General features: G+C 40.7%; 1 long non-coding RNA gene across 3 annotated transcripts in view; it reads right to left on the reverse strand.

Annotated features, from left to right (window-relative positions):
* LOC108294853 overlaps positions 1-6,834 on the reverse strand; it is a 40,563-nt gene extending 33,729 nt beyond the window's left edge. For 2 of the 3 annotated variants that reach the window (XR_001821197.2, XR_005198022.1), the window contains exons 1-2: positions 6,469-6,834; positions 3,003-3,053 (exon numbers count right to left, since the gene is read on the reverse strand). This is a non-coding gene — a long non-coding RNA (uncharacterized LOC108294853). Of the gene's footprint in view, positions 1-3,002; positions 3,079-6,468 lie in introns of all 3 variants that reach the window. The other variant, XR_001821200.2, reaches the window with a different exon arrangement.
* Positions 6,835-11,338: the final 4,504 nt, after the last annotated feature.

The following is an 11,338-nucleotide window of genomic DNA, read 5'->3' on the forward strand; positions in this document are numbered from 1 at the left end:
TGATTGTGATCTTCATAATCTCAACTGTTAAAGCTTCCTTCTTCACCATGAGTAGGAGCTTCTCTGAAGTGCTATTGTTCCAGCAGAACAGGGATTCTTCCCCCATCCACACATGTGCAGTGAGGGCAGCTAATTTTCCTGTATCTCTGGCCTTGGGTACCTTCCCTCTATCCTGTCTTCAGTAGATTCTCTTACTAGATTCCCCAGTAGGCTGAATGGCCATCTGTGGTGTCCCTGGGTGATTTTGGTGTGTCTGGTGTTTCCATGAAATTTTGTTCATTCCGCAGCTCTCTGCAACTTAGGCAAACGCTTCTAGAAAGTTCCAATAATACTTAACAATACCACACTTAACATTTCCATGCTATTGAAAGGTCTACAAATTAAATTTTCATATCTAATTTTTATAATTACCATGGGTTTGTGAGGTGAACACCCTTAAAGGTGAGAAAACTGAGGCCTCAATATTACATCATCCTTGGATGGCTAAGTATGACTTTTAATGCCTCAACTAGCAATAGTATAGATTTAAATTTAAGTCCAGCTTGGTTCAGCAACAACTTATTAGGGAGACTACAAAAAAATAATGTAACTGAGTTTTAGTTGACTCAGTAAAAGCAACCATTAAGACCATTTGATGTCAGAAGGAAATTAATATATGTATGGCCTTAACACTCTGCAGTACATTATTTTTTCTGCCATGAAGCAGTATTATTATTATCCCCATTTTAAAGATGAAAAAACTGAGGTATAACATAGCAGAACAGCATAGTCCTCAAGAATCTGGACTTTTGGCCAGGTGTGGTGGCTCATGCCTGTAATCCCAGCACTTTGGGAGGCCAAGGTGGGAGGATTGCTTGAGGTCAGGAGTTCAAATCCAGCCTGGCCAACATAGTGAAACCCTGTCTTTACTAAAAATACAAACAAGAAAAATTAGCTGGGCATGGTGGCATGCATCTGTAATCTCAGTTACTCAGGAGGCTGAGGCAGAAGTATCACTTGAACCCAGGAGGCAGAGGTTGCAGTGAACCAAGATCATGCCATTGCACCCTTGGTGACAGAGAAAGACTCTGTAAAAAAAAAAAAAAAAAAAAAAAAAAAAAAAAAAAAAAAAAAAAAAAATGAGAAGAAAAGAACAGATAAGAGTGTGAGAGTGTGGAGTCCAGCTGTTTGAGCCAGGTCCTGGCTCTGTCACTAACTAGCTAAGTAACTTTGGGCAAGTTATTTAATACCTACCAGGCACAAGGTAAAAGTCAATATAATATATGTCAACCAATGTTGGGCAATTTTTCCAAGGCCACAAGCAAACCATGATACTGCCAAGGTTCAAAGCTAATTGGCCAGTTTGGTTTTGGAGACCATGCTGTGTATCATAACACTGTTATAGAGCCAGAAAGTCAGAAGAAGTCAGAAAGATAAATATGAGAGGGAAAGAAATGCTGGAGGTTGGAGAGGCTGATAAAAAGTACAGGCAAGAGAGAGAAGAGCCACTTGTCGCACATCACGGCATTTTACTGTATGTCAAGAAATGGAATTTCCCTTAGTTGTCCTTTCCAAAGCTTCCAGTAAAGAATTATATTGCTCAACCATCCTTTTTTTTTTTTTTTCCATAATGACATTTCTTTAGAAAGCAGTACTGTTTCTAAAATAGGACACAAGGCAGCCCACCCTCATTTGGGTTAAAAGTTCCAAAAGAATTTCAGGAGTTCACTATGGATAGAGCCTCCAATGTAGGGTATTGGAAAGAAGGGGCAGAAATTAATTCCTGGAACAAGCACCACTGTGTGTTTCCTAGGTGGTCATACGGTCTACATGCTGTGGATCCTCATTCTGTCCTAGACACTGACCAACCAACTGGTCAAGGTATCAGCTCACTAAGGGTGGCCAGACAGAAGCAAGCTCCCTTCTCTGTTTCTGTCTATTCTCACCTCAGCACCCATACGAATTAGGACTCCTTTTCTCTCCAGGAAACTTTATCCAAGAAGCCCCACTTCCCTTTCCAAGGTAGATTGGTTCCTGGAAATATTCTTGGCCTGGAAAAGATAAATGGCTTCCCATTTTCAGCTGCTGTTAGGTATTATTTGTGGCCACCTGCTAGATGCTAATAAACAGACTCTGCATGAAACATTAGCCTTTTTGTCTTCCAAAAACTAGCTCTCCTCTTAGCCTGTAGTACCTACAATAACAAACCTAATACCAGCAACCCTATCTATCATGCAGTACGCAATCATGACATTTGCTTGTTGAAATGAATCCTGTGTTTTTGAGAAGGTCACCTCACCTGACTTCAGTTGGGGAATTGCTGTGCTGCAGAATGTGTGTGGTCTCTTTTCAGCTTGGAGATTCATAAATCTGGTATGTACCATGAGATCCCTTATGGTTCCTCAATAAAATTCTATTGTTGTTTATTGTTTTCAATAGGAATAATGAGGGCTAACATTTCCTGGACATTAAATATATGCCATTGTATTAAGTACTTACTGTATACAGAATATATAATATTTACCAAAAAGAATGTGGAGTACATATTATTCTCATTATCCCCAATTCATGAACAAGGAGACCAAAGTTTAGGTAGGTTAAATAAATTTCCCAAGGTTACTCGGCTGGGCGTAGATGAGGCAAGATGTAAACCCAGCCCAGACTACTCACTCCAGACTACTCACTCTACTATGTGGAATTACTCTCTCCCAGTTACACGTGAATAGGAGAGTTCAGTTTACCTCTGTCTATGTATTTGGGATTAGAGTTTTTGTTGTACAGCATATTCACTGGCCTGAATTTCCAATCATATTCTTAGGAAAGATGGGGATCTGCCTGTCATGTTCCTGCATGATAGTGTCAATGATGGCATTTATATTCAGTGCAGATAAAAAACTTGCCTGGAATCTTCTTTTTGGAAGGTTGAAGAGTGTAACCAATAAGTTGTGAGGTGGAATTAAGATAAACAAGTTCATTTTACTTACAAGGTGGGAGTGGTCCATACTAGATTCACGATTGCTCACCAGGTAACAGCAGTTGTCGAGATCTTGTATTTTTTTGTGGAAATCAGGAAACTGTAAGTAGGAGAAATGAAGATACCTGAGGTAAGAGAGAAAAAAGAGATATTAGAATTAATAATTTATAGGGTAAGGGCTTATAGATGAGAATCTTAGGGGAAAAGAACAATGCAGAAGTTTGTTTGAGCAACACACACTATCATCATCACCACCACCACCACCATCATCTTCATCCTCATCCTCATCTTCATCGTTGTCGCCATCAGCATCATATGCACCTCTGTCCTAGTTTGGATCTTTCAGAAGCAGGCTCTGAGAAAAGGCTCCTTGTGAAAATAGTATAATTGGGAACTAAAAATAAAAAAATGGGAAATAGAGACAGGTAAGGCAATAATTACATGGAGTGTTATCAGGCAGGCAGCTGTTATTGTGGGCAGCTGAGCTTACTGCCTGTGATAAAACTTTGAAAGCCAGTGAGGGAGAAGGCCTGCTCATTGATAGAGAGATGATGAGAGGTTATTAATTCCTAGGCACTTTTGGTCTACTATAAGGGAAAAGTGCCTTAGAAACTGAATAAAACTTTCAAAAGATAAACTTAGGAGGTGCAGCTGGCAGCCAGTCATCCTGCACTGAAGAAGAAAGGGCAGAAGGGTGGGGAGGGTCACTGAGAGCATCTGAAGCAATTTTGCTTTTAGGGGGTAAGAGACAAATGGTAGCTATCATGTATTGAATGATTAGAATTCATTTAATTTTCATTGTGTAGAAAATGTGTATTATTGTTGACATTCCAGAATTAACAAGAAGTACAGAGAGGTAACATATTTGTTTATGTGGGAATAGCTGGTAAGTGTCACAGCTGGGTGTTGAATCCAGAGGGACTGACTCAAACCTTCCATGTTATTCCATCTAGCTATGCGGAATGTAGCCTCATGTTCCTTAACCTATTAATTTCCAGCTCCATCCCTCTTGTTCATGATGGATATTTTTATCCAAAAAGGATCTAATTTTCTTCTAACAGATTTCCACTCTCCTTGATTTGCATTTTTCCACGTAGGATTAGTGATAATAACTACTATGGTTAGCACACTCCTAAGCTCCTTACAGGCTTGTCTTACTTGATACTCCCACCAAACTTGTAGGGTGAATACTGTTATATTCTCACATTACCAATGAGGAATCCATAGCACAAGGTGATGAATATCTTGCTTAAGGTCATATATTCAGTGAATGGCAAAACCATGGTTCAGCCCTCGCTTAACCATGATGTTCTGCTGTCTCCTTAGTTAGAAAGGTTTGAAATAACAAAGTTGTGCGTAGACTGTGGCGCATGGCAATTCCAGGAACTACCTTTAAAATGGAACAAGTTTGTAATCATAGCCAATCCAGGAAATGGCAAAGCTTTATCTCCATTCTCAGCTTTTATTCAGAGCATTTGCATAGAGAAATACAATGATTTACCTCTTTCGTTGGGGTGAGCATGCCCACATCTGAGCTCTTGTTTTAAGGCATCATTAACATGGTAACAATGGACTTATAAATGTTACATTTTGTATAAATTTTCACCTGAGACAAAGCACCCTTGGCCTTGGCAGCCAGTCTGAATTCTAGATGATGAATCTTTACTTCAAAGAATTGAAAGGGAGAGATTCAGTAATTGAAATCTTCATGTACTTGCATTTATTTATTTATTTATTTATTTGAGACAGAGTCTTGCTCTGTCACCCAGGCTGGAGTGCAGTGGTGTCATCTCAGCTCACTGCAACCTCTGCCTCTGGGGTTCAAGTGATTCTCCTGCCTCAGCCTCCTGAGTAGTGGATTACAGGTGCACACCACCACACCCAGCTAATTTTTGTAATTTTAGTAGAGACCAGGTTTCACTATGTTTGTCAGGCTGATCTGGAACTCCTGACCTCGTGATCTGCCCGCCTCAGCCTCAGTCTTGGGATTACAGGTGTGAGCCATACCACACCCAGCCCATATACTTGCTTTTTTCCCTCAAATTTCAGTAGTATATTTTTATTACATAAAATATTGAGATAAAAATAAAAACAGCAACAGTAACAAGTTCAAATTACCTTTAATCACATCATCTCTCTTCTTTTTAAAACAGCAGGTGGGGTAAAGAGCAAGAGCAGGTCTTTGACTATCATTTCAGACCCAGTAGAAACCACTGGCAACATTTCCACTTCCCAGTCTCTTTTTTTCCTCTGTGATCATACAAATATACATATGTGCCACGTACATACATATACACCATTAATAGCTTTTTTCAAAAAATGGAAATGTGGTCATGCTTTTTTTTTGCTTAAAAATACCCCATAGACTTCCCTAGGTCAGTATTTATAGGTTGACTTCATTTTATTTTGAGCTCTTGAATAATGTTCTGTAACATAGGTAATAATTTATCTGAGCAGTCTCTTGCTAATGGACATTTGCCTTGTATTGCAACATTTGCTGCAAAGATCATGTTGGTGTATTCTTTTATACTCCCCTCCCCAAATAGTGTCTTTTTAGAGCATGTAGAACTTGCCTGAAGATATCAGGTGGTGATTTTTTTCTCTCTTCCATTAAGTAGGTAAAGCCTAACTGAGTATTTTGTTTTCAGATTTCCAGAAACGCTTTTACAAACATTTCCTGCTTCTGATTCTAGTTTAGATGCCCATAACCAATGGCATTAATTTATGTTTTAAATTCTTAAAGGCAACAGCATGCCTGTGTTCCCATTCTAATGCCCAACAAAGAAGAAAAGTTAATGACCATCTTCCATCTTTTTCTATCTTTTCCCCTCTGCCTAGGTCCAGCCTCCCACTCTCTCTAGGGCCAGCCCTGAGTCCTTTGGGGGATTCGCAGAGACCAAACACTTGGAAGCCATTGTTCAAATGAATTAAAATATGCTTCCAAGAATTCCCCACCCATCCCCCTACACTCCTCCCCATACTTACACAAAGGTCCAACTCTTCCAACAAAGGTTGCATCTGCAAAAAGTTTCTTCAGTCTTGAAGAAACAGACTTTCTCACTGAGCTCTCCCCTGCACTTAAAATGAAAGCCAGTAGAAAAGATCAACCTGAAGCATCTCACACTCTCTCTCCACCTTCCAGCGGGAGAGAAATCCCAGGTCCCAACTTATCTGGGCCCTGGAGACCCGACCTTCTTCTCAGCTGTCTGCATGGGACCTGAAGATTGGCAGGTTTGGGAAGAAGGGAGGTGGGAAGTGTGAAGACCTCCCAGTGGCTGGGGAAAGGGGAACACCAAGAAGGGGTGAATAAGGGAATCCCACATCTGGCCAACCTCTCCCCACGAAGAACCAAGTTAGAAAGGACTTGAAGATGGGGTGGGGAGGGGGAAGTGGATGAGGACTGCACTTGTTATGCTGAGAAACCTCAGCTCCACTGTACAGCGAGGCCTATGACATGTCTCTCGTCCCTTTCTCTCTCATTTGTGAGTAAAAGGAGTTCCCAAGAAAAGTGGTACCTGAAGGACGTGGGGTACCTTCAAAGCAGACCTCCACCCTGCAGTCTCCGCGGCCTCCGCGGCCGCCTCCTCCCCTCTGTCTGAGCACTGCCTCTTGGCGGCAACTGAGCTCCCAGAGAGGGGCCAACCTCGATCTCCATCTGGCACCCCTTTCTCATCTCTCGGGCTCTGATTCCTTTTGGGGTGCTTAGCTCAAGGCTGGACTTTAGCAGCCTAGAAGACACCCACCAAGTGTGGGTGGGGAGGGCGCAGAGCAAGAGAGGGCCGATCAGATCTGCAGCCACACTCCATGTCCTTCGAGTGGAGCTGCAGACGCCACAGCGCAGGGAGGGTACAGGGGCCACAGGGCGGGAGCTGTCCGTCGTTCTGACCAGCGTCGACGCGTGGGTATTTAAAGGCTGGGGCAGACAGCCTACCTTCTGCTAACCCCAAGGGAGGAGTCAGGGGCTGCGGAACCTGCATTGGTTTTAATTAACCCACTCGTAGACAAAGTCTGAGAGCCGCGTTTCTGCGCCCTTTGCAGCGCAAATAACTGCTGGGGCGAATCTAAAGGTTTCTTTTCGGGTTCTTTGTTATTGCCATTTCTCTTTGAGGACTTAGAAAACTTTATTTGGATATCTCTCGTTTTCTAGTTTCCCCTATCTTCCAGAATGTATCCACCCCCGCCCGTTCTCTCCCCTGCCCCACAAACTAATCAAGGCAGAAAAGCAGAAAGTGAGGGCTGCAGTAGCCAAATGGTCATTCCCTGCTTTACTCTTGATCTCCAAGCAGTCATGCGGGCCCTGGGGACTCTGAGGCAAACTGATGATGGGACTGGTTTTAAACCCACCATCCCGGCCTGTATGTTGACAGGACACAACCTTAAGTCCATCAAATGGACATATAAACTAAATGTTTGGAACGATGAGGATTTGAATCTCTTGAAATGAATGGAGCACGTTTCTGGTTCCATCTAAGCTGATTCTAAGCCAGGACTGATGCGTGGAAGGCGTTCCCTTTGGGGTTGGAGCTCTCCTGGGGAGGGAAAAGGAGGTCGAGGAATCCAGCGGTGCTTTGGAAAAAAGACTAATCTCCTAAATCAATGCCAAGTGGTGGAGCAATAGAGGCTCTGCTGCATAACCCTTACAGTAATGATTTTAATGTGTCTAGTCTTTCTTTCACTGAGCCCGAAGTAAATGCTCAAATAAATACTTGTGGAATTAAGCCCCAACAGTGCAATAAATTGAGCTTTAAAACCTTATATCTTAATGGATTATCTTTCCCCCTCGTCAAGCCATATACCTGGAGGCAGATTTTGGCAACTTTTATTCTACAATCCTTTAATGAGTGGGGATGGAGCAATATTCCTGGAGCAACAGGGTGCTTTCTTATCACTTTTTCATATTTGAGAGACACTGGTTTGTCTTACTCTATTTTGCAAGAACTGACTCTTAAATTGGCTTTTTCTATAGGCTGCAAAGTGCCCAAAGGGTGAAATGGCCACAGTGCCAGCGACTTTTATTTTAAAAATTGTTCTCCTGATCCTGGAAACACAACAGACCGCCTAGATCTCAATCTCCAAAATTACCTTACAATTGGGCAGCAAAGTGAAGCCATGCTTTCTTTTGCTGGTTCCTTAGTAAAAACAACCTGTCTGTAAGGTGATCTGTTTTTTTTAAATCAATGTGGTTTATGTTAAAGTGTTAACTATTTCATAAAACCTGCACTGCACAATACCTCCAGCTGAAAGAAGTGTATTAGTCTATTCTCATGGTGCTATAAGGAACTGTCTGAGACTGAATAATTTATAAAGAAAAGAGATTTAATTGACTCACAGTTCCACATGTCTGGGGAGGCCTCAGAAAATTTACAATCATGGCAGAAGGGGGAAAAAAGCATGTTTTTCTTCATTTGGTGGCAGGAGAGAGAAGTGCAGAGCACAGTGAAGAAATGCCCCTTATAAAACTATCAGAGCTCCTGAGAACTCACTCCCTATCATGAGAATAGCATGTGGAAACTGGCCCCTTGATCTAATCACCTTCCATGGGGATTACAATTCGAGATGTGATTTGGTTGGGGACACAGAAACAGATCATTTCAAGAAATGTCTTTAACAGTAGAGCAAATGCTGACTTTTTGGAGGTTATGATTTACAAGTCTGGTAATACTGCAGCTCCATGAGAAAAAGGAGATTGCAAAATGAAGAACAATGTCAGACATGAGGGTAAAAGAATGAAGGTCTATTGCCTTAAGCTTCAAATTTGAAATTTCAATTTCAATCACTAAAGTTGCCATTTTCAAGATACAGAAGTTTCAGTTTTGTAAATTTTTAGTTTCAAGTTGATGCAAATTTTATTATTTAATTGTTCATAACACCCACACATGTGTGTACGTGTGTGTGTGTGTGTATGTGTGCAGTGTGTGTTGAAAGGTTTAAATTCTACTTTAGTTAAAATTCTTTTCTTAAATGGAAGCTTCCCTACAGTTGTCATCTCTTTGGGAAGAGTGGTCTGTTGGAATTATGTTGCTGGATGATCAGAGTAATGATAACCAACTCTTATTTGAACTTTAAATAAGAATAATAAATATTTAAAATTGTTAGATGATACTGGAAGTGATTGAGGGCTTCCTTATACACAATATGTTATTGGATCTTTGTGACAGCCTTATAAGATAGACATGCATCTTCTCCATCTTACAGATAACAGATTGAGACTTAGGAAGATTAAGAGTCTATCTAGATAAGTTCAGCTTGATGGAAAAACTACCATTTGAATTGGAATCACCAGAGCATCCTCCTGAAAGATGCTGCATCTTTCCATCTCTATCCCAAATCATAACATGTAGGAGTGTACCGCTCTTTTAAAAAAAAGGTACCAGAGTTTTGTCTGTGTAAAATGCAAGACATTGGACATTGTCATTAAAAAGATAAATGACACATGTTTTCATTCTGTCTTTCCTTCATTCAGCCAAAATTTATTCAAAGCTTGCTGTAAGCAAAATGATTGTCATAATCTTTTTTTCTGGTCTTTGTACTAACTCATTCTCTTCCCCTGCCTGACTTTTGCTCCGTAAAAGATAGGCTTTTGTCTATTGTGTCTATGGTGGCTCATGCCTGTAATCTCACACTTTGGGAGGCTGAGGCAGGTGGGTCACTTGAGGTCAGGAGTTAGAGACCAGCTTGACCAACATGGTGAAACCCCCTCTCTACTAAATACAAAAAATTAGCCTGGCATGGTGGTGTGCATCTATAATCCCAGCTATGTGGGTGGCTGAAGCAGGAGAATAGCTTTAACCCTGGAGGGAGAAGTTGCAGTGAGTCAGGATGGTGCCACTGCACTCAGCCTGGGCAACAAGAATGAGACTCTGTCTCCAAAATAAATAAATAAGAAAACAAAACCAAAAATAGGCTTTCAGGCTTACTACCCCATCCCTGCCCTCAGTACTGGCACCAAGTGTGGGTGCTGTCCTTGGTGCTGAGAATCTCCACTTTGGAAGGCACAAATAGCCTGCTCTTCTCTCTCTTTGTCCCAGGCTGAGGTGCCTTGTCTTAGAAGCCACTTCACAGTCACAAAACTTCTATTGTATAACTCCACGCTGCTCTCCATATGGGAAAATTAACAGTTATTTTTCACAGGAGGTACTTTAAAGAGAACCTCCTGCCTCCTTGGCTTTCCCAAAAACATTCTAGGAATAGGAAGTTTGGGAAAGTTTCTGCTTCCTCCTTTTCCACTCTCAAACTTGATTTATTTTGTTAGGCCAAGGAAACAAAGCTCATCCAGCTTCACAGATTTTGGGCAGGTGGCCAGAAGCAGTATTTGGCCACTGCAGGAGCTAGGAAGTCTTTCTAGACCAATAGTTGCCCTTTGCAACCAAAGTAGTTGTTCAAAGCTAATTTTTTGCTTTGGATGATTTTGATGTCTGGGGGCTCTCTAATCAACAGCTTTAAAATGTGTTCTACTCCAATATATGACAGGGTGGGTCTTAGGGAAAGAGCAAACTAATAGAATGAATGGCTTCTCAAAGAAATCCATGCTTTTGAAGAGATACATGAGGGAGAAGCTCAAAGACAGAAATGAACATACATCTTAGTGCTTCCTTTCTAAATCCAAATTCAATCCTCCCCACGGTCCTCACAAGAAAAGGTAAAAATTATCCCTTTGACACAACTCGCTCACTTACCATACATTTGCAAGTTAAGATTGTGGGATAAGGCAGGTCTAGCTAACATTTTTTTGAGAACACTTTGAAATAAAGAGACCTCAAAGAGGACCAAATTTATTTCTTTTCAAACAGGTATTCCTTAATTTATGTCTACTTCTAGGAATAGTAAATTATAGGCATCCAGTATAGACAAATTTTAATAACATCAGTGAAAGATGCTGATCCACTTACTTCCTCTGGGCAACATGTACAACCTAAGAGTGACCTAAGGAAAAATAAGTACTACAGTTCAAGCTTAATTGCTATTTATCATCTTTTATTCATTTAGGAAAAAAGTTAACAGACTGTTATAATTTCTTTAGTAATGTTTTCTTTTCTTGGTGACTTAAGAATCCCATCTTTCAGAGATGCACATCTTTTTTAAAAAGCTGTAGAATTTACAAACACAAATTGTATATATTTATGGTGTAAAATGTGGTGTATATATATATGTGCATATACATGTATACATAATATAGATATACACACATATATATATGCACACACAAATTGTAAAACAGTTAAATCAAGGTAATTAGTATATCCATCACCTGATATATTTATAATTTTGGGGGGTGAGAACATTAAAATCTATCTTAGCAACTTTCAAGTTTCAAGCAATTTTACTTTTGAAATTGCACAGGAAATCTATAAAAGGCAGTGACCCCGTGTGTGTGTGTGTGTGTGT

This window comes from Cebus imitator, unplaced genomic scaffold (assembly GCF_001604975.1).
Source record: "Cebus imitator isolate Cc_AM_T3 unplaced genomic scaffold, Cebus_imitator-1.0 Scaffold18, whole genome shotgun sequence".
NCBI classification, from domain to species: domain Eukaryota; kingdom Metazoa; phylum Chordata; class Mammalia; order Primates; family Cebidae; genus Cebus; species Cebus imitator.